The sequence below is a fragment of the Pleurodeles waltl genome, chromosome 1_1 (assembly GCF_031143425.1).
Source record: "Pleurodeles waltl isolate 20211129_DDA chromosome 1_1, aPleWal1.hap1.20221129, whole genome shotgun sequence".
Lineage (NCBI taxonomy): Eukaryota > Metazoa > Chordata > Amphibia > Caudata > Salamandridae > Pleurodeles > Pleurodeles waltl.
Genome location: NC_090436.1, coordinates 822,128,704 through 822,148,115, shown reverse-complemented (window position 1 = coordinate 822,148,115; position 19,412 = coordinate 822,128,704).

Sequence of the window (19,412 nt, the reverse complement as noted above, 5' to 3'; positions counted from 1 at the left end):
TAATGTTCATTTATGTTTATCATTTGGTGTTGAGACACATCTATATTGTGCTAGCTTTGTTAATATAGGGAAATAAATTCACTAACTTTTAAGAAACTGGTGTAGTTATTCCCGACTGAAAGGTCAGGGTTCGCCGAAATGTATTCTGGATTAATTGTTAAGTGTTATGTTGATCATGGTATTGCTTATGTTCGTTATTGATTATTGATTTGATTAAATTGACCGATATAGGGTACGGAGAGTCCCACTTAGTCAAAAGATTCATTGGCCTAAAGAGCGTCCAAAATACAGGTAAATTATTAGTACGGACCGCTCTATCAGTCCTGTACTCTCTATGCCACCAGACTCAAGCTAGCCTGGCCGATGAGGGGGTGATTCCCTAAAACCAGTGCTTGTTTCCGGTCCAGGGAGGATCTGGCCTTGCAGTGTGGGCTGGACTGTTCCCCTGGGGAACAGAGTCAAAACTGATTTGCATATGGCTGGGTCTAAACTGGAATGGGGTAGTGAGCACAAAACAATGGATTTAGTTACAGATTTGTGACTGGGGGTGGATGTTTGGCATTGTTCAGCATTCCATCCATCATCTGTTATTTTATCAATGACTGCGGCATTCAGTTGTGACTCAGCATTTGTTTAGAGAAACTAAGATGCCACTTCCTATGTCCCCATTTCTATAGACAGTAAATTGTGTGCTTCCCTAAAGTCTCACAAGACTGTGCTCCATAATACTGCATCGGTGCAGGCCTGTGAGACCAAGATGCTCGTCCTAATCGACCTGCAGTAGGTTAATCGCCGACAAAATCCACAGGAGTGATTTGAATGCTTTTTGTTTAAGCTATTAAAGGTTACATTTAAGGACAGTTAATGGAGGGTCATACATGAGATATTCATGCATGATAAAAAAAATACAAAAATACACTGGTTCAAGCTCAGTTGTGTTTTCTACCATACAATGTCTTGAAGAGCAAATGTCCTGGCGAGGCCAAAATAAAAAGGAAGCCAGGAGAGAATGCTCTAGGATTTGTGTAATAAGAAAGGGAAGAGAGGGCCATTAGTGATCACAGTAAAAGTTATTTTAAGGGAGTGTAAACAAATTCTGTGTTTCAAATCATAGCCTCATTACTAATGACTGTGACAAGTAAGACGGAGGAGGAAGAACAAGTGAATACATTTAATAAAACAGCAAAAACTACAGGTTTTATAGGGAAGTTAGTAAAAATGTCTCATACAAAAGCAAAGTTTCTTCTGGTAGTGACATTACAACAGTATTTGATGTCCTTCACTCTAGGTGGAGATCTCTGCAATTGAGGCAGAGATCTCCCTATGGTAAAGAAGGGGATACATTATGAAAATATAATTGCAGTATACAAAATTGCAAGTTAAATGTTCATTAATATTATATGTGTATTTTAAATGCACAGTGGTGTTGAAAAATGTTACCGCACAATTAATTAATTTTGAAAATACAAAATAATTAAAGTATATTAAATTAAATAAAAATAACAAAATAGTACAACCGTAACTAAATTGTTTATATTTATGTATTTTGAACTAAACATTACTATGTTATAGATATGATTAATTTAAAAGAATTTTGTTTATTTTAAAAAACAATTTATAATTATTTTTAAATTAAAAAATAACATTATTTTTAAAATGTTTTTGCAAAATAATAGTTAAGAATCCTCTACATTTTCTTTTTAAACATGAATATAGATATATATATATTTTTTTAAAGTTTAAACAATACATTTATTTTCACATTCATTCCTGTGGGGTTTTATTTTATGTCTCTACCCCTATTATTTTCTATGGGAGGGTGTTGCAGGACCTGTGAGTGTGTGAGTGGCCATGGGTGGTGTTGGACTTACACCTGCGGTATTTCCAGTGATTGACGATTTCTACCCTCTAAGTCACGCGGGAGATCAATCCCATGTGTTCAATCCCTTAAATAAAGAAACTTGGGCTTCACTTCTCAACCAAACCTGTTGTTGAAAATCAATAGTTTTTACAGTCCTTACGAGTGTTCTACTCTCAGTTAAGTTGCCACAGTAGCCTCCAGGCACCCTCAGTGTGGTTGGAGTACAGTTTTGTGAGAAAGACTTTATCCAGTTCAGCAGTTCCACTGAGGAAGAGACGTCAGACTGTAAAGTACTGTTGTATAGGGGATTTCCATAGTAGAGCAGAAAAGGCCCCTGCATGTACTTTAAAAGGTGGATGAAATGGTCATATTGCAAAATACTTTTATGTCTTAGGTAAAATTCAGTTTGTAGTGAATGAAGGATATGGTTTCTCCCTTCAGAAACAGTTCATCTATGTGAAACGTTCCCCTTGTGGGCCAAATATTTTACTTTATCAGAGACTCTCTGATTAGCAAACCTGCACTGAGTCAGATGGGAGCTGATATGTTTTTACAAGTCCTTTGGAATCATGGACAATAGATTCTCGTTGATCCTTAGACAAGCAAAAGTTTGTAACAATTTACCAGCTTGAGCAGCAGAAACAGATAGGCTGTGACCTGCTTATCTCTTACAAGTTACCTGGAGGTAATATGTTTAGGGAAACTATCAGATCCTGTCAAAGACTATCAGAAATTGATGCTATTTTTAGTGTGAATTTTTGAAACAATTTTCCCCTAAGAATCTTTACCCAAGAAATCCACACCATCATTTTAGAAGGCATTTTTAGTATGCCAAAGCTCAGTTTTAGTGCAGAATATATTTTTTAAAAAAGCATAATTGTAGATATAAGCATTATGGTGAGTAAAATAAAAGTGATACATGTAAATAATACAATGATTGTCAATGCGATTGATGACACTTGGATTCAGTCTGAGACAGAATCAACTCATCAATCCCTTTATTCAGTACCCCTAGCTAAAGCCTACATTAGCACCAAAATCATGCCAAAAAGGGGAGCTTCCTTAATGCATGCATGCATACTTATTCATCATATGTGTATTCTTACAGTCTGCTGCCTGTCTTTAGGCAAAGTCAACCTTTGTCTCTGTTTCATCATGAGAAACAGGTAGAAAGTAGTGAATTCAAACCTGATGCAGACTTTTTGTCACAAATGCTCCATCAGGAATGTCTGAAGTTGTGCTCTTCTCAAAATGCTCTCACTCAGGTTTAGATGGTATTTTCAACAATATGTTGAGAGAAAAACTATGGGCCTGATTTAGATTTTGGCAGAGGGATTACGCGGTCACAACGGTGATGGATGTCCCGTCCGCCAAAACCTAAATCCCATAGGAAGCAATGGGATTTAGATTTCCAAGGACAGGATATACATCACCGTTGCGAGAGAGTAACCCCTCCACCGAAATCTAAATCAGGCCCTAAACCCGGGATCTATGATGAAGAGTGTGGGTAGGAATTAGAGAAACCTCTTGCACAGTTGCCTAAATGTATTACGCCTTTCCTTAAATGTCAAACTTCATCATTGTATAACATATAAAATATTGATATTCAAACAAACAGTATTGTTACACTGTGTATTCATATAAAGGAAATAGCAAACAACAACTATGCATTACAAAATATGCCCCACATTTTTTATCTTATCCAAGGTCACCATTCAATAAAGAACCAAATTGGGTGGTAGGTCTGGAGATAATTTTATATCACTAGCACCTCACACACTTAAAAAAATAACAGCTCCGTAGTTAATCTGGCTTTGAAGCACACGCTTGGGGCATTCGGCTCCCAGGGTGGGAACCTGACTATGATGCATGTCAACAACCAGGCTGATGAGTGAGGGTACCCATACAGCAACCCTTGGGTTTCTTCATTGATTAAGAGACTCTAGATATTTCCATTATTAAGTTAGAAATTATGTTTATCCTAAGGTGTTTGGAAGTCCATTACCATCCCAAAAAAATGAAAGTTTGGGATTTGACCGTCACATAAAATCATTTTGTTTACCAGACTAGCGGGTTATCCTGTACCATCTTTTGCAGGCTCCCACTGAATATTGAGCTAGAGATCATCCCATGTAGCATCTCTGTCTTAAATGCATCTGCTATGATGCCAATCAGATCTTCTACCAATGCGAATGAGCTAAATCATTTGCAATCTCATATTCCCTGGAACATGCTTTGCTCGCAACAAAACAATATTGACTCATGCAACCCAGCACAAAGACTTTTAGCATGCACATGATTCGCTCAATTCCCTCTGGTTGTCTCTTCACTATCTAGACAAATGCCTTACTGTCTTCATTGTAGTTAACTTTTCTTTTGGCAAGAATCCTGCCTCAATGCACCAGAGCCACCACTATAGGGAATAAATCCAAAATGACAATACTCCAGCCTTCCTGTTTCCACTCCACTGCATTGTTGGACACACCATTTGCCTTGTCAAAACAGTCCTCTAACAACCAGTCTAGCTCCATTCAAATACATTTTCACTTTCCCCTGTGTTTCAAGATTCAAATACCTCATTGGTATTCAACTAAATCTTCTAAAAAATGCTGCCCAAACCTAAGCAACGTTCTTAACTTAACCCAATGATATGGCAATGCTGCTCATGCCAAAGAGAACCCCATTTCCTCCTTATCCTTCCTTGGCCAGTCCTTATTGCTCCCACAGATATTGATTGCCTGAATCAGCCCAAAAAAAGCATGCACCCTCTTTGGCCACCCCTATTGCAGCATTCCATATAACATGAAATGCCGCATAACCGCATAACCACATCCTATTTTGTTTTTGTGTGACAGCAGTATTGATGCTTGTTCCAGCCGAATGTTAGGATATTTTTTCTGCTCTCCCAGCTCATTTTCACGTATTTTATTACATTATTCAAATTGCTTTTTTCTTTTTTTTAAAAGCTTGCTATAACGCTTTTTATGATTTTAGACTGAGTTGTTACCAAAGCGCTGGGAGTTTGGGAGTCTAATACAGAAATAGGGACTCGCTAGGCTGGCCTTTCTATAAATGTGCTGGGCTTGAAGCGGTGTTGACTGTTATCTCCGTTTTTTCTCAGAGAACCAAGAGAAGGATGTGCTCTTCATATGGCAAGTGGTCTTTTTAGGATTTTACCTGCACACCGCTTGGGCTGTGCTTGCAAAGTCTTATGTTACTAAAAAAAAAAAACTTTAGTGGGACTTAGAACCCACCCCTACTTCACTCCTTACTTACCCGAACTTCCCATTTGTTCATTCAAATGTCATTCCAACATTGCTTGAATTTACTTGCTGTTTATCGGCCAGGAGGTCACTTCCTGCTCTTCTGCTCTTCGGTTCTGCTGTGTGTTCTTATTTTTGCCTTCACTAGAGAGCACCCGAAGTACACCTTCTGGTTGTTGGTGATTGGTTACTTGTTAGTAAAAGATGAAAAAGATGAACTGAATGCAAGTCAATTCATGTTGAAATGTGTGTAAACTTATCAGCCATCTTGCAATGGAGTATTGATGACATATTTAAAGCAAGCAGCGAGTGGGCTCATTAGGTTGTGTTTTTCATTACTTAATAATTACATTTCTGATGAATAACAGTTGTAAAGATTAAAACTATTTGTGTGCTTGTTTTTTAACTCATTTTTAAAGAAAAGTCATTTGTATAAATGGGCGACGTTTTAATTTGAATTGTAAATCTGTCAGTGACCTATTAACAGACAGTCAAAAGTGCAGTGATCTTGCAGGCACTAGGGTCATGATTTGAATGTTGCAGAAGGTGCAGTGGCACCAGAGGCAAAATTTGTCAGAACTTCTCTAAACACCAGATATTACTATATTTTCTTACTAAACAGGCAGTCACAAGTGCAATTATCTTGTTGGCATTAGTGTCATGATTTGTATGGTGCAGCAGGTGTAGTGGCACCGGGGTCACAAGTTGTCAGAACCTCTCTAAACAGATTATCATTGAATTTTACTATTAAACAGGCAGACACAAGTGCAGTTACCGTGCTGGCACTAGGGTCATGATTTTAGTCGTGCAGCAGATGCAGTGACACCTGGGCCAAAAGCTCAAGGCGCCCCTCTAAGCACCAAATATCACAATATTTTACTACTAAACAGCTAGTCACAAGTGTAGTTATCTTGCAGGCACTATGGTCATGATTTGAATGGTGTAGCGGGTGCAGTGGCACCAGGGCCTAATGTTGTCAGAACTCGTCCAAACACCAGATATCTCTATATTTTACTACTAAACAGGCAGTTACAAGTGCAGTTATTTTGCAGGCATTAAGGTCATGGTTTGATGGTGCAGCAGGTGCATCAGGGGCAGGAACCACAGGGTGTCAGAACCCCTCTAAACACAGATTATTGCTAAATTTTACTACTAAACAGGCAGTCACAAGTGCAGGCACTAGGGTCAAGATTTGAATGGTGCAGCATGAGCAGTGGCACCAGGCACAAAGATTTGTCAGAACTCCTCTTAGCACCAAATATTGCTACATTCTACTACTAAACAGGCAGTCACGAGTGCAGATATCTTGTAGGCACTAGGATCATGGTTTTATTGGAGCAGCAGGTGCAGTGACACCAGTGCCACAAGGTGTCAGAACCCTATAAACACAGATTATTGCTAATTTTTACTAGTAAACAGGCAGTCACAAGTGCAGTTACCTTGCAGGCATTAGGTTCATGATTTGAATGGTGCAGTAGGTGCAGTGGCACCATGCCCAAAAGTTGTCATAGCTCCTCTGAAAACCAAATATTGCTATATTTTACTACTAAACAAGCAGTCACAATAGTGGTTACCTTGCAATTAAAAGGGGTATGATTTGAATGATGCAGCAGGTGCAGTGGCACTTCACTAACTACACATTACTTTACTCTAATGCAATGCCATATTAAATAAGGTACAAATTATGAGCTTGGAACCTTGGAATATTAATTCATTATGTATCATAATTTGACAATTAATGGTTTATCAAATTTAAAACAGACACTGTTATAACACTTTTCTAATATTTATACTCCACTAACTAAGATACAATGCAAAAGAAAAAACCAAGGCGAAACCTATTGGCTTTGACATTTCTTCTTAAAGATAGCCGCCTCACATCTGATCACAAATGTTGCTGCATGGTTTGGGCCTCACATCATATCACAAATGTTGCTGCATGGTTTGGGCCTCATTTCTGGTCAACAAAGCCAAAGTAGAAAGTGTCCAGTAGGAGTGTGTTTCCTTCTGGCACAATGAAGTCAGAACAATCCGACTGTGTGGAGGAACAGGCTTGGCACTCCTCTGCCATTCCCTCTATAGATGTCCTGCAGACAATGATTACAGCAACAGTTGAAGCTGCGATGAAGGCAAGAGGTTATGCTCCTGTCCTTCATAAAATACCTCACCTGGATCCTGATCCTTTGCCTGATGCAGATGAGGAGGATGTTTGAGGTCGGTTTGTCCGGGTAACAGACGTTATGGAGGTTTATCTCACATCAGGGAGAATCTAAGTTTTTCTGCTCCTGTGGTGACTGCTACAGAGGAGGGTATCCTGGCGCATTATCAGCACACAGAAACTTGCATTACACAGTTCTGTGAGAAAAGTGTTAATTAATAAGTAGAAGGATTTGGAGCATCAATCCTTTCCTCGCTTTCTTCTAAAAAGATATTAATTGGAGGGTTTTTCAGATGAATTCCTTTCTAATGTAGAAGTGGTCAACCTTATGGTGGGACTTACACACAGGGGTCAGTAGTACCAGAGGATGCTCTTCCCTGTGGACAAAAAGAACAAGACTGCTGTCAAAAGATCATGTTCAGCCTCTCCTCTTTCTGTCAGAGTTAACACTTAAACAATGCATGCCCTACAGTCCCTGCTGCAGGATTTCCAGGTGTAATCAGAGAAAATGACTATGGGGCTGATTGCTCTTCCCTCCTGTGGGCCACGAAACAACAGGTCAGTTATCTTTCTGACATTTCTTTTGACAACATTTGTTCTTCTGTGGCTGCTTTGGGGGTGGCTGTTTCAGCATGCAGAAATACCTGGATGCATTCCTGGAAGACATGTTTGGCAGATGACAGCCTCAGATACTCTGGAATGTGTACCTTGTGGTTACAGAATACTATTTTTCTTGCTCCTTATTTAAAAGTGACTCCAGTTCCACTAAAACACTCTGAGGATGCTGAGTTTGCTGGAGGTTTTTCAATTGCTTCTGGACAAGGCAGCGATTTCTGTAGTTCCCCCAGAGGAGGAAGGTTGTTGTTTTTTGTTTAGAAACCCTCAGGAGTATACCATCCAGTGCTGGATTTGAAGGGTGTAAGCAAGTTCATTTCACACGACTCGTTCAAGATAATTTCCCTTCAGTCTATCATGCCAGTGATTAAACCAGGAAACTTTTTTTGCTCAATAGGCATACAGAATGTTGACCTGCACATTCCCATTCATCAAAGTTCTTGACAATACCTCTGGTTTGGAGTCAATGGCATCAACTACTAGTTGAAGGTCTTTGCATTTGGTCTGTCATCCACCGCAAGGGTATTCTCCAAGGTGGTTTCTCCTCTGGTGGGTATAGTTCATTCTGCATGAACAGGAATTCAGGCTTATTCTTATTTGGGTGATTGGCTCATTGCTTCTTCTTTTTCTTCCTTTAAGGCACAAGAAGATATTCAGCATGTGTGTGCAGTCCTGGAGAAGCATGGGGTTCTTCTCAACTTGGAGATATTCCATCTGACTCTCTCCCAGTGGCTCAAGTTCACTGTGGCTTTTTCAAACATACTTGAGGCAAGTGCTTTTGTCAAAAAAGCAAAAGGTCAGATTGACTCACTTGGAGTCTCTCTTGTCCAACGAGACAGTCCCTGTGGGAACTTGGATGTGGAGTCAAGGGGACATGGAGTTGACTCTGGCCATAATCTCTTTGAGTTTTTTGCATTTGTTTTCTCTAGTCCACCACCTTTTTCAACATTGGGATAATATGTTACAGGAATATGAATTCCTAGTTCCAGTGACATTGGAAGTCATGCAGGATCTTGTGCTCTCTCCTCTAAACATGGTAACATTGGCTCATACCGAATTGGCATATTTATTTTAATTATAAGTCCCTAGTAAAGTGCACTACATGTGCCCAAGGCCTATGAATTAAATGCTACTAGTAGGCCTGTAGCCTTGATTGTGCCACCCACATAAGTAGCCCCTTAACCGTGTCTCAGGCTGGCCATTGCAGGGCCTGTGGGTGCAGTATACTGCCACGTTGACATGGTGGTCAAATCTACTTGCCAAACCTTAAACTCCCCTTTTATTATGTATAAGTCACCCCTAAGGTAAGCCCTGGATAGCCCACATAGCAGGGTGCTTTGTAAGTAAAAGGCAGGGCATTCACTTGTAAGTTTTCCATGTCCTGGTAGTGAAAAACTCCCAAAATCATTTTTCACTACTGTGAAGCCTGCTCCTCTCATCGGCCAGCATTGGCAACTCCCTTACACACTTTTAAGTGGTACTTTCTGATCTGAAAGGAGTGGCATTGTCATGTTTGGTATGGTTGAAATGGCAGTAAGAAATCCTACTTACTGGTAAAGTTGGATTTAACATTACTGTTTTAGAAATGCCACTTTTAGAAAGTAGGCACTTCTCTGCACTTACCTGCTCTCTGGGCTTGATTACAACTTTGGAGGAGGTGTTAATCCGTCCCAAAAGTGACGGTAAAGTGACGGATATACCACCAGCCGTATTACGAGTCCATTACATCCCATGGAACTCGTAATACGGCGGGTGGTATATCCGTCACTTTTGGGACGGATTAACACCTCCTCCAAAGTTGTAATCAGGCCCTCTGTGACTTACAGCCTGTCTGTGCTGGTTCACAGCTCCCCTTGTGCATTCCACCCAGACAGCCATAAACACAGAACACTCAGCTCCATCTGCATTCATCTGCATACTCATGGGTCTTCCTGGGCAGGAAGGGTGGAGGGCTCTCACTTACACTTCAAAGGCTAGGGGCCTGACCTCACACAAAGGACTGATAACCCCCACAGATCTCCTGGCAGACAGGACTGGGTTGAAAGGAGAACTGGTGCACTTCAAACCACTCTTTGAAGTCTCCTCCACTTCAAAGGCACATTTGGGTATATCTATTTTGTCTGTGACCCAATAAAATCAGACACTTCTGGACATACAACTAGACTTTGTCAGAGGGACTGCCGTGCTGCCCAAAGGACTCATTTGGAATGTTTTCCTGGAAGGACTGCTCTCTTGCTTTTTGCCCTGCTGCCTTCTGCTCCCCGACTCTACAGAAAGGACTTTGCCTTCCCCAACAAGTGATCTCTAGAGGCTTGGAATGACCTTGCTTCCTGGTAAGAAGTCTCAGGGCCATCAAAGACTTCACCAGATGGAGAAAAATCACAGCACTGGAAAACCGACGTAACGCCTGCAAAAATCTATGCATCACCTGTAGAATTGATGCAGCGCCTGTCTCGTGGCTGAAAAATCGCCTCCTCACCTCTTGAATTGCCACATGCCTGTTTCAGAATTGCAGCGTGTTTTGGATTTTCCACGCATCATCCCTGTGCGTCAAAACATCCCCGCACTACAGTAAGGAGCAAAGGCGGCGCACCTGGAAATCAACGCATCACCTTGCCCATGAGGAAAGAATTGACGCATCACCTCCACCGCGCTGGAAAAATCAACACATTGCTTTACTTTCCAATGCATCACCTCCTCTTTGGCCCCCAGCATCATTATTTTTGACGCATACCAGGTACTTTGTGCTAAAAAGCTACAGCCATTGATTCCTATAGTTAAGACTTGCCTACATTTCTAAAAAGTGATATCTCGACTTGTGCATATTGGATTCTTGTCATTTTGGTCTTATTTTACACAGATAGATATTATCTCTTTTCCTAAACTGGTGTGAAGTACTTTTAGAGGTATTTTCACTGTGTAACTGTATGAGTTTGTGCACAAATGTTTTACACATTGCCTTCTAAGTTAAGCCTGCCTGCTCTGTACCAAGCTACACGAGGCTAAGCACAGGATAATTTAGGTTGTGTTGTGACTTACCCTGGCTAGGATTGTGAGATCCCTACTTGGACAGGGTGCATACCTCTGCCAACTAGAGACCGAATTTCTAACATTAATCAATAAGATTTAGAGAACATTGCATAAGGCATGTCCCATAACCTAGACCCTATTCTAATATCCTAAATCAATAGGAATAAAACATTTTAGTCAGAAAATAACAAAAAGGAACAGGCGTCTGAGAAGTGGTCTAGTCAGTGAAGCTATCAGTACTCATAAAGAATACTGTTTCAGACTCTGAAAAAGAATAGCCTAGGCAGACAGCAAAGTCAGTCTCGCAGTCTTAGAGTTATAAGCTCTGAATGCTAAGAGTGAGAGTGAGCGTGCGTTATCTGTTTTTTCCCTGGGATACTTCTTATTGCGAATTACAAAGTATAAAAAGTATTACAATTGTTTCAGATGTTTTACACAGACAGAAATCACAGGCAAGAAACCCTGTGAGAAGAAACAGTTTCTGTCGGGAAGATAACTTTTAACAAAGACAGCTTTAACGCAAGAACTTGTAGTGAACATTTTTCACGAAGAATTTTCACAGCCATCTCGGTCTCTGAAAGAAAGCATATTCATGTAAGCTTTCAGAATATTTCTGTTACATCGTCTTCTCTCCCTCACACGTCTTTACACTAGAAGCCTACTTAAAAAGAAGCAAATTTCAGATTTGTTTATCAAGTTTCAAGATTCCAATGCAGGTCAAGTGATTAAAAATAATAAAATAATATAACTTCCTTTGTTAGCAAAGAAAGTTTGCTTTATGCTAAAGTTACAATAGAAACATTTCTGCTGAATTAAAGCTGTTTGAAATTTGTCAACGTTAGCAAATCAAGCAAATGCGGTCATGCACAGTTTAGAAAGGAAAGTACACGTTAAAAAAAACAGCTTTTGGTTAGGCCTAGATTTCACTCATACAGATCATTAATTAAATGTTTTTTATTTTTAATTAAGTCTCTATCAACTTCCCCCATCTGATGGTTTGGAACCATCACAAAGTTAACTCACAAATGTGTTTGTTAGAGTTCACTTTCATCTTCTTCTTCAGTATCTCACCTTTTCCTTTTTAGGTTTTCTCTTTCAATTCTTTATTCTTTATTCACTCTGTCACTCAATTCTAAATCTTTCCCCTTCTTTTATTCATTTCTCTCACTCTCTTCTTTATCAATGTCATTTTTATTGCTTTGTATATTGCTAATGTTGAAAGGAAGCAAGTTATTACTATTAATACAGGAACTAATATTGTTTTTAGAATTTCTCCTCCTATTTCTTCACGCCAGCTAGCTACTGAGGAGAAACACCTTGCAAAGCTTTGAACTATAAGTGTGGTTTCTAATGTTTCAAGATCAAGCTTTACATCAGAAATATTTTTCACATACTCCACTATCTTTCTACTCTTGTCATGAATATATGCACAACATTTTTCAATTTTCAGCTTCTTGCAAATGCTTCCTTTTCAGCAAGTAGGATATCTAAGGCATAGCAATTCTGCAAAATCATAGATCTAACTGCTACAAGCTCAGTGTTTTATGGAACTCCAGAAGTGCTAGCTGCTAATATATCAACTACTGTTGAAAGTTTTCTCCAAAAATGACTTCCGCTAATTGTGTTCCCTCATTCACACTGTGTATATATCTGTATATATCTTTTGTGTCCAGGTGTCATGGTTAATGCATTTAAACTCCTTAAGTGATACAATTTCGGAAAGAAATATGCAGAAACTGCAAATAAACTCCCAATAAGCAGGTAATGTAAGATATGCATTTTTAACAAATATAAAGTACACTTTAGGTATTGTAGGATCTTCTCATTGCAAAATCTGCCATAGTACTCCAGACAATTCAAACACATGATCACAATTACTATAGTCCACTGGCACCTTTCCCTCACTGATTCTTCTTTTAAACACAAATACTTTTTCTTTGTGTCTTTTATATAGTTTAAGCTTAGGAGCAGACATCTTTCTTCTAAATCCATCTTCTTTTCTCCATACCTTCTTTTGAACGTCTTCTTTCTCATCTGCACTTTTTGCAAATTGACCATTTCTCTCTTCCCTCATTAGAACAAAATATTTTTTTCTTGTGAGTTCATTAAGGATGTTAGGTTTCTTTCATGTGCTTTAAAAGTGTTTACAGGAAGACATGGTCTAAAATAATGCCATGCAGTTTCCATTTCTCTAGCTTGTGGGTGTTAATTCATACTCATCATTAGTGGAACTTTAGAAAGAACCATGTCAAGCTTTGATTAATAATATTCAAAATGTAGTTGTGTATACACTAAACTAAGAAACACACTACGTGCGCTAGCATAGGAAACTGGAATATGATTATATGAAATCTGTTCATCTGCAGAAGAAGGCATGTGTGCAAAAACAGAGCAGTCTTTACTGTCAATAGCCTTAGTGTATCCTTGTATTATTCTAGATTAAATATTCATTGAGTAATCTTCATTCATGTAATCTACAAATTATGTTTTCAGATCATCTTTGTCAATACCTGGTTCAGATGTTGCATTTACATATTCAACTACAGCTTTTTCTGTGTCAGATGTGAAGTGTATAACTAATACTATTGATACCACTGGTAAAACTAGTAAGTGTAAGTAGCAGTACACGTTTCTCTACAATAAGATCTACTACCAATAAACCATTTGTAACAGCAACTATCTCGTGCTGAAGTTGAAGTTGAAAAATATCGGTATGCTCTTCAGGTTAATTTCTTCTTGAGTTAGTCTTTTTTCTTTTTAAGTTAGTTTTTCTTTTAGTTTTTTTTTAGTCTTGTTAATGATAATATTAAGTTAGTTTTTCTTTTAGTTTTTTTTTTAGTCTTGTTAATGATAATATCTTCATATAGTCAACCCTTAGCCCTATTTCGTGTTATTCTGCAATGATATCTCTACTCTTCACCTGCTCCCTCGGACCTGGGTACTCTTCTTATCTTCTTTTTCAATCCATTTTTATGAGGCTTTTTGTTTCATAACAGTTTATATATTTTTCAGTCTTTATTTTTCAGTTCTCAATAGTTCCTTGTAATCAAGTGCTTTCTTTGTTTGACTTTTTCAAGGAGGTTCTGGTAGTTGTTTGCTCCAGCCAAAGAAAACCACAAATTAGAAAATTAAAAACTTGGCTAGCATAATATTCACTCAGGTGATGAATATCTTCAAAAAGGTACTCTAGATCTCCTTGATCTCCTAAACGAGTTTTGTTCTTCTTCTGCGTCACTTATACCACTTGATTCTGTTTCTTCTTTGATTGTCAGTGGCATTAATTCAACTGACACACTAAATCTTAATTTCTTTTTACTGTACGCTTTTGGCCATTTTTTGTTTTTTGGATGACTTCTTGTCCCTATTCCAGAGCTTGTCCTTTCTCCTCAGTCCTCAAGATTTTTGGCATGTTCTGAAATTGGCCTAGAAGTCACTTCATCACTCTGTGAGATGTCCGGCAGTTGGACCTCTTCACCTTTCAGAGATACTTTATCCTTCTTGCTGTCTCTGAACACAGTCTTTTCTCTCCAGAGTTTGTTCTCGTACAGCGTGTGGTGGCACTCACACCAGCGCTCTTAGTTCTGGCTCATTGAACACTATTTCTTCATAAGGATCCCTCGTTCTCTGGGTATGTGAACCCAAATTGGGATTTTAGCTCATTTAACTGCTGTATTCATGATCAGAATTACTTGATAAGAGCCTTTCGAATGTGGCTGTAGATAGGACTTTCAAACATGCTTCTTGACTAAGACCCAGCCACCTGGACTAAGGTTGGCACACTGCTCCTAATTTGGATTTGCAGTAACAGTTTCAACCTGCCAACAGACAGAACGTACCACAGCTGCCAGTCCCTTAAAGTAATCGAGTACCATGTCATCTGTTATATTAACAAATGCATTTGCTGGGACTGTCTCATTGCTGTTCCCACTAGGATTTTATGCAGTGATAAGACAGTTGTTCTGTCAGGTGTACTTCACAGATTCATTAATATTAGAGGCAAAGCATCCGACCTTTTCAGTGAATTGGAAGCACAAACTTTCGCCAATCTTGATTTAATTGTCTCATTAAGTTGCTCAACTATGCCTGAAGCTTCCGGACGATAAGTGCAATGGATCTTCTGCTCAACTTGTAATGCTGCACACAACATATTGATAATCTCACTGTTAAAGTCAGCACCTCGATCTAACTCTAGTGAGACAGGCATAACACATCCGGGCACTAGCTCCCTTAATAGAAACTTTGCTACAGTGAGACTATCACTTCTTCTGGTTGGATAAGCTTCCACGCATGTGGAGAAGATGCAGACAATCACCAGGACATATCTCAACCCATTACAAATGGGCATTATGATGAAGTCCATCTGCATTCTGAAAAGGGGGCCCCTGATCTTCCTACATGACTCAATGTAACATGCTCGCTTGCCTACATACATCTGTTGACATTTCACACTTTGATGACACAATTCCTCTGCTTGGGCTCTGAATTTGGGATTAAGCCAGAACTACCTTGGTGAGTTGGGCCATGGAAATGTATTGTCACTAGAGATAGCAGACTGTCTGGCAATATTGTTCTTTCATCCACTGAAACCCAAACATTGTACTCATCTAGCCCACATCCTGTTCTGATCCAACCCTCTTTCTCTGCGTCTGGTGTATTTTCTTGCATTGGTCTCACTTCTTCCTAAGTAACAGCCACTCTCATCATCATGGAAAAGACATTGTCTCCCAGATTTTCATCTGTAAATGATCCGCTAAATGTATAGGCCACAATGGCACAATATTATGCCACTTTATCAGCATACCTGTTGCCGCCTGTGACATAACTACTGTCGCTTCTGTGTGCTGCACATTTCATGACAGTAATTTCAGTGGGGAGTTGTAGGGCTTCGAGTAAGTTTTTTATGTGTTCTCCACTTAAGATGGGTGAACCAGATGAGGCCATGACACCTTGCTGTGACCACAATAGCCCAAAATCATGGACAACACCAAATCCAAATTGGCTGTCTGTAAATATAATCACTCTCAATTGTGCTGTCAAGCTGCAAGCTTTAGTAAGGGCAAATAGTTCTGCAACTTGCGTTGAAGAAACTCCTTGAAGCCATGAATCTTCTATTATTTCTTAAACTGTGCAGATTGCATAAGCGGCTCTTAGTGAGCCTTCATTTGTTCTCAAGCATGAGCCATCCACAAATAGGACTTATTAATGGCTCATCTTTCATGTCTGGCCTGGGTTTGGTGCACAAGTCAGTGACATCAAGGCAATCATTATCAAAACAATCAGATTCATTTCCCTCGGGAAGTGGCAATAATGTGCTAGGAATCTATACTTGATGTCTTCTCAGCATAACATTACTTCCTGACAGAATCTGTTGTTCATAACAAGTTAGTCTTGAGTTAGTAAGGTGCTGAGTTTTCATTCTTGTTCTACTGAGTGAGGGACCATGACTGTTAAAGGATGTTCCATCACAATGTTTTCTCATTCCTCAAGACTAACCCTCACTGCAGCTACCGCTTTGAGGCAGCCAGATAGAGTGGCAACCACAGGATCAAGGGCCATAGAAAAAGATACCACAGAACTTTTGGCTTCTCCATCTATTTCAGTCAAAACTGAGAGAGTGCAGCCCACACGCTCACTGCAAAAGAGTATGAAATCATTTGAGTAATCTGGCATTCCCAGTGCTAGGGAACAGCAGAGGTTTTCTGTCAGATCTAGGAATGCTTTCATACATTTGTTGTCCCGTGGAATTGGATCGGGTACATCTTTTGCCACCTAGGAAAAGCTGGGTGTCAACTGTCTATAATAGCCAACCATTCCCATAATTATCCTGACTTCTCTCTGTATCTCTGCATTTTAGGAGGACTCATTCTCAGAACAGCTTTAACTCTCTCTCTTGACACTTTTGTCATTCCCTTTTCAATGATGTGTCACAAATATTCTTCTTTTTGACAATAGTGCAATTTGTTTGGCGACATTTTATGTCCATTCTCGGCCAAATGATTCAACAATGCAATGATGTCAACTTTGCAAGATTCTTTTGTCTCTGATGCAAAGAGCAAATCATCAATATATTGTATCAAGACTGAACTTCGGAATATGAGAAATGTTTCCAGATTCTTTTTCAAGATCTGACTAAAAATTGAGACGCTCTCAGTGCACCCTTGTGGGACACTATGCTAATACTTTCTCTCGGAACATGAAGCAGAACAAGTATGGACTATCTTCGTGCAATGGAATTGAGAAGAAAGCTTGACAGAGATCAATCACAGTGAACCATTCAGCTGTACATGGAATCTCATAGAGTATGGTGGCTGGATTTGGTACCACAGGACAACATGGGATTACGGCATCACTCACCTTCCTCAAATCTTGTACAATCCTAAATTTGCCATTAGGCTTCTATAATCCCATAATTAGTGAGTTGCATGAACTCCCAATTATTTCTCTTAATATGCCCTTTTTTAGCATTTTATTGCTAAAGGGTGTTATTTCCTCTGTCACTTCAGGTGTCATGTAATAAGGTGGTGTTCAAGGAAAAATTGCATTCAGTTGTATGTTTATTCTGACTGATTCAACTTGTTTGATTAATTTAAAATCCTTTCCTGTGAAATCTCACACTTCTGGATTAACTGTTCCTTTTAAATCTGCAGGCAAATAATTTTTCGTTAATTTTGGGTAGATACCTACTTTCTCTTGTTGGGCAATTTTAAAATCCACATCCTCCTCATGAGTTTGAAACTCAAATCCTGGTGGTGTGCAATAGGTAGTGCAATTTAACTTGCACAATAAATCTCTCCCTTAAAGGGTAACAGGGCTTGAATCGCACACCACAGTCCTGATGATTTTTTCCACATTATCCTATTTTTACAGGAATTTCTTTTTAAATTGGGTTAGTAATCTGTCTATTTGCAACTCCCAGAACTTGGATCTCTTTTCCAGACAGAGGTATGTTTGGTACTTCTGCTGTTCTCGCAGTGGAACGGGTAGCTCCTGTGTCAATCGGAAATTATACCTGATGGCAATTTACCTCCCCTTCCACAAATGATCCACTCTGGGGTACCTCAAAGAGTACACCAAGCATGCATATCTACCTTCCCTCTTAGGCACTATCATTGTGACATACCTGAATCTAATATCTCAGTGTTATCAAACATGGGAAACTGCTGGAATGCATTTTGATTTTGAATCAGCGTCACATTTCAGTTCATTTTTGGCAACTGATTTTGATTTAATCTTACATTGTTTATATTGGTTTGGACCATGGGTGCTTGAGGAACGGGTACCATATGAGTTTGATTTTGTATTGGTAATTGCACCTGTCGCATAGGAACATTTGGCATCTGCAGTTTGTTTAGTGCCCGCATCTGATTATTGACAATTCTATCTGGATTGAGCCTGCACTCTTGCTTCCAATGCCCCACCTTGTTACCCAAGTGACAAGGTGTCATCGTCTTCAGCATCACAAAATCAACACCTCTGCTCGGATCAATTGGAGCACCTCTTCCTCTTCCTTGAGACACCATCATTCCTCCTTGTATACCCTGCTTTCCTATTTGAAAACCACCTGTTTGCATTCCACTCACATCTTGAACTGCACCACCATTTCCAACAAACTGTTGATTCTGAAAACCTCATTGTCCAAACTTAGGGGTTTATTACAACTTTGGAGGAGGTGTTAATCCGTCCCAAAAGTGACGGTAAAGTGACGGATATACCACCAGCCGTATTACGAGTTCCATAGGATATAATGGACTCCTAATACGGCTGGTGGCATATCCGTCACTTTACCGTCACTTTTGGGACGGATTAACACCTCCTCTAAAGTTGTACTAACCCCCTTAGTCTGAGCCATCATAAACTTCTCCTTATTCTTACCAGTGGCAGCTAGTGAACATTGAAAGTGGTAGGGCATTAACTCCTAATGCAAGTGACCTTAGCAAGTGAGACTGGCCTACTCTTGCTCCCAAAGAGTGGCTTCCTGGAATGGGGAAGAGATCATTTATTTGTAAAATATGATGCATCTTCCACAACATCTTCTCTAAAACTTGACCAAAAAGCCATTTCATAGGCTTTTGGGAAGAGATCCTTATAGAACATGTAAATGTAATTACATTTATAAAATGCATTTGCCAGCTTCATGCCTAAATGCAACATTTTGTTCCCTGTGCACAATCAACGCAGATGAACCTTGAAATGTATATTTGTTTGAATGCTACCTTTTGGTAGTACATTGGTTGTGCACAAAAGTCACAAAAACTAAAGTGGCTATAGAAGTGGCTTCACTGCTGGTCTGTAATTTTGGATCCTTGTCCCCAACTGCTTTTTTTGTTTTTTGAAGTGACCTGAAACAGGTACAACATTCGAGTGGGTAAACACCTTCTACTGAGATTTGTTGTAAGCAGGTCATTGGTCTGGGCATACGCAGGGCTGACTGAGCCTCACATTCTTCCATGTCAGTTTAAACAAGCCACAATTTGATTGGGGAGTA